The sequence below is a fragment of the Tupaia chinensis genome, unplaced genomic scaffold (assembly GCF_000334495.1).
Source record: "Tupaia chinensis unplaced genomic scaffold, TupChi_1.0 Scaffold000567_1, whole genome shotgun sequence".
Classification (NCBI taxonomy): Eukaryota; Metazoa; Chordata; class Mammalia; order Scandentia; family Tupaiidae; genus Tupaia; species Tupaia belangeri.
In genome coordinates this window covers 979,285-983,835 of record NW_006160080.1, presented here as the reverse complement: position 1 = coordinate 983,835, position 4,551 = coordinate 979,285, and the positions used below count along the sequence as shown (strand labels likewise).

Here is a 4,551-nt window from a genome sequence, read left to right as displayed (position 1 = left end):
AGCAGAGAGAAACAGAGAAAGTGAGAAAGCACCCCCTGGGGGAGGATGGTCTCCTGCAATCCCTTCTCCAGTCTCCTTTCAGTATTTGGATGCATGTGCACGACGAACACATGTGCCTGGCTGGTTTTTCAAGCCACTGGGTCTGGGATTTGAACCGCAAACCATGCAGTCGGTCATGCAAAATCCAGCCACCCTTACCACTATATTACTGACGGGTCTCCAACATTTTTAAAAATTAATTTATTTCTTCCATGCGAGAGAGGGGCAACCCCAATAGTGTCCTCATGCCATAATCCAGCCCCACTCTTGGCCAGCCTGCAGCCAAATATTTTTCTTAGTCATTGATCATAGCGTCTAGCTTTTAAGTTACAGGTAGTATCTTCTTTTTTTCTTTTTTTTGAGAGTTTTTTGCTATAGAGTTTTTGCTAAAGACAGAGAGAGACAGAAAGCCGATAAATCGCCCCCCAGGGGGGATGGTCACACCTCAATCCCTTCTCCTCCATTCTCCTCTCAGGATCTTGGGCATGCATGCATACGTGCCCGGTGTGAGTTTTAAGCCACCGGGTCCAGGACTCGAACTGCGGTCAACTACATAGGAGTCCAGTGACATAGCCATTAAGCTAACTGCTGGTCCCAGTTACAGGTAGTATCTTTAGGCTACACAAACCCCAGTTCTCTCGGACCCCTAGCTTTCACACCATTCTGAAAGGAAGCAGAGTGAATGCAAATAGAAGGAGCTCTAGGCTGTATGGAAAACACACTGACCTGGGCGCCCAGCAGAGAGGCAGCTAGAAGAATCCAATAGGAGCCTGAGGAGCTGGGCAGGATCACACGCCTTTTATAGTCTTTGCAGACACACCGCCCGATGATGAAATTTTCCTTTTGTTTGCCATTTAAGGGTAATTATTAATGGTTTTTGAAACCCAAGCTTAAGACTTGCATGAACCTCATAATTAAGGGCAAGATCCAATCAAGAGCTCCCTCAACACTTGCTTGGGGGTTCAGAGTCCTTGAGAGTAAGCTTGGATTTTTCCCTGCTTCGATTCTATTTCCCTTCCAACGTGGAGTTATGATATTTGCTCACAGGTCACATTTCTGAAAACTAAAGAGGAAGGGCTATTTTCCATTCAGTTGCATATTTAGGCTTGAGAAAACAACTATGTTCAGGAAAAAGGCACTATTGCAGAAGGACAATATTACACAGTTTAAAAAATTACAATATGGGCATTGACGTCCTTCTGCTGTACATTCTAGGTGCTTAAATAGCTGTCTGCGTGAATGAATGGAGCAGACTGAGGGAGTGAGAAGATACACAACAATTTGTGGTTTTATTTGTCCAAGTAAGATTCCTGAGGAACATGATGAGATCTCAGCTGTTTTGGTAATTGTGACCCTCATCTCTTCTTCTTCCTCAACCTGTTTCCTCACCTAATCTAATGTGATAAGCATTTTATGCTAGAAACTTGTGGAAAATACACTGGACTCACTTCTGTTGGATTGCAAATACCTCACATTTTGGGGAACTCTTGTGATTTAAATTGGAGACTAATCGATTTCACTGGAAAGAGTTCCAAGATATAGTTAGGACATTTGGGGGGGCGGGGGACATTGATTAAATGTGGACTGTAACTCACAGGCAGGGCTTTCAGATCGACTTTGAAAGCACTTAGCGGCTTGTAAATGCTTGCACACTTGTCGACCTTTTTCTGACCCTGCATTATATCACCGACAAATTGAGGTGATTTCTCCCTGATGCTTTTCCGCTCTGAAATTCTCAGACCTTATTTGTATTTGAAATCTTCTAGAGTTCCTCAAAAGCTCCCCACCTGGGGGTTTATGGTTCCATGTGTTTTCACTGTCTGCTCTATGTTGCTCTTTTTTTTTTAAAGAGAGGTTTTTGCTATAGGATGTGTGCACTCACCGTAGAGACAGAGAGAGAGAAATCATCCTCTGGAGGGATGACTACACCACAATCCCGTCTCCATGCTCCTTTCAGGATTTTGGGCGTGTACGCACACACACTCGGCGTGAGTTTTAAGCTGCTGAGTCTGGGACTCCAACCGTGGTCGACTGAGCGTCCCATGCAGTGACGTAACCATTATGCCATCTGCTGGTCCTTGTTCTTGTTTTTATTATAAATGATTTGACTTTAGTATGCACCAGTACAGATTATGTATTAACTCATTGGATAAAGGCAGGCATTTTGTTGTTAGTTGTAAGATTTTACACAAAAATGTTCTGATTTTGGCACTGGATTTTTACATTTTTAAAATTTTGACAGAGGGTGTGGGTGCTTGTTGTGGGTAGAGAGTGCAAGGTGAGAGGGGGAGTGAGAAAGCACCCCCTGGGGGGATGGCCATTCTGCAATCCCTTCTCCATTTCTCCTTTCACAATTTTGGGCACACATGCACTTACACCAGGTATATTTTTCAAGTCACAGTGTTTGGGACTGGAACAGTGCAGTCAGCCATGTGGAATTCAGTTGCCTTAGTCACCATGCCACTGGCTGGCCCAGCAATGCTTTTTTTCTTTTTTCTTTTTTTTGAGAGGTTTTTGCTATATGGCACGTGCCCTTGCCAGAAAGACAGAGAGAGACAGAGAGACAGAAAGCTTACACCAGGTATATTTTTCAAGTCACAGTGTTTGGGACTGGAACAGTGCAGTCAGCCATGTGGAATTCAGTTGCCTTAGTCACCATGCCACTGGCTGGCCCAGCAATGCTTTTTTTCTTTTTTCTTTTTTTTGAGAGGTTTTTGCTATATGGCACGTGCCCTTGCCAGAAAGACAGAGAGAGACAGAGAGACAGAAAGCGAGAAATCACCCCCCAGGGGGGATGGCCACGCTGCACTCCCTTCTCCTCCATTCTCCTCTCGGGATCTTGGGCATGGATGCACATGTGCCCGGTGTGAGTTTAAGCCACTGGGTCCAGGACGCGAACCGCGGTCGACTACATGGGAGTTCAGTGACATAGTCATTACACTAACTGCTGGTACCCAGCAATGCTTTTTAATTCGGAGTTTAGAGGCCTCGTCTCAGTAGTGAAGGTGGTGATATATTGAACTGCACTGCTAGGAGCTGCAGGACGGACCGTGGGTTTGGATCTCAAGTCAGCCTGAAAACATGTGGGGTTGCACACTTGTATGCCCAAGATCCTGACAAGCTAGAAGGCTGTGATGATGGTGGAGGGAATCACAACAAGAGGAAACCCTGTTAAGGATGCCTTCCATTTATTTTAAACATGTGCACACATGCTCTCTCTCATGAATAAAGTAAATAAACTATTAAAAATGATATTTTTAGGGGCAAGCAGGTGATGTGGTGGTTATGGCACTGGATTCCCACATGGCTGACCATGGTTCGAGTCCTGGACCAGGCAGCTTGAAAATCATGCTGGGCAGCGCGTGTGTGTGCACCCCAAATCCCAGGAGGAGAATGGAGGAGAAGGGCATACAGTGTGGCCATCCCCTATGAGGGTGATTTTTCACTTTCCTTCTCTCTATCTCTCTCTGGCAAGTGCAGATGCCTTATGGCAAAAGGGAAAAAAAAGCTTCTAATAAAGAAATAAGTGAAATTATAGAATAAAACTTAAAAAAAGATTTTAGAAATTTTTCTGTGTTTTTACATGTAGGTTTTTAAGGAGAAAGTAGGCTATTTTTATTAAAAATTTTTTTCAAAGAATTATTTAACTTTATTTTTTTTTCCAGTTTGATCAGACAGAGAGCAGAGAGGGAAAGTGAGAAAGCAAGCCACCATGTCCAGGACTTGAACCGTGGTCAACCATGTAGGAGTCCTGCGCCTTTAACCACCATGCCACCTGCCGGCCCTGGAAGTAAGCTGTTAAGAATGATTATAACATGACTTATCTTTTCTAACATCTTTTAAATTTAATTTCATTATTATGAAATATACATCATTTTATATTATATTTATATTACGACTATACATCATTTGGCTTGTAAAGAGAATTTACACAACACGAAATATACCTCAGACCACTCCAGTTGAGAATACTATACACAATATCATCAATAGGTAATAAACATTACCGTGTCCCACAAATGTCTTCTTGCCTTTCTGTTTTTTTCTCCCTAATTTCCTTCCCTATACTCTTCCCTCTCCCATCCTCCTTCCACACTGTCTCCAATGTCCGTAACTATTTTCAATGCTTTCATGCTGTCCAATCATTCAGTCTCTACCATCCAGCATCTTTTAACAAACATTTCCAATCTTCAGGAAAGTGGCAAGGAGTTTACAATGAGCACCTTTCAACCAGTTGCACCATTTCCACATTTGCTTTCTCTTCCTATTGGGACCCCTCCTCATCATTGTGGACATCCACTTTCTTTCCCCTTAAATATCTTAGCATTTGTCTCCTAAGGACAGAGACATTCTCCTACATAATCACAATGCCATTGTCACAGGCCATATTCAAATCTCCCCAGTTGTTGAAATAGCATGTTGGGACTGACAGGTGGTATGGTGGTTAAAGGCACTGGATTCCCACATGGCCGACCACGGTTTGAGTCCCGGACCTGGCAGTTTGCTTTCTCT

The 4,551-nt window shown here is 43.4% G+C and overlaps 2 protein-coding genes across 4 annotated transcripts in view; one reads left to right on the top strand and one right to left on the bottom strand.

Annotated features, from left to right (window-relative positions):
* The window catches only part of S100G (S100 calcium binding protein G), a 5,647-nt gene extending 4,775 nt beyond the window's left edge, over positions 1–872 (bottom strand). Inside the window, exon 1 of one of the 2 annotated variants that reach the window (XM_006157957.3) lies at positions 766–872. The gene's annotated coding sequence lies outside the window, so the exon portion shown is untranslated. The remainder of the gene's footprint in view (positions 1–765) is intronic. The other variant, XM_006157956.3, reaches the window with a different exon arrangement.
* CTPS2 (CTP synthase 2) overlaps positions 1–4,551 on the top strand; it is a 129,787-nt gene that overhangs the window by 62,170 nt on the left and 63,066 nt on the right. The window lies entirely within an intron of this gene.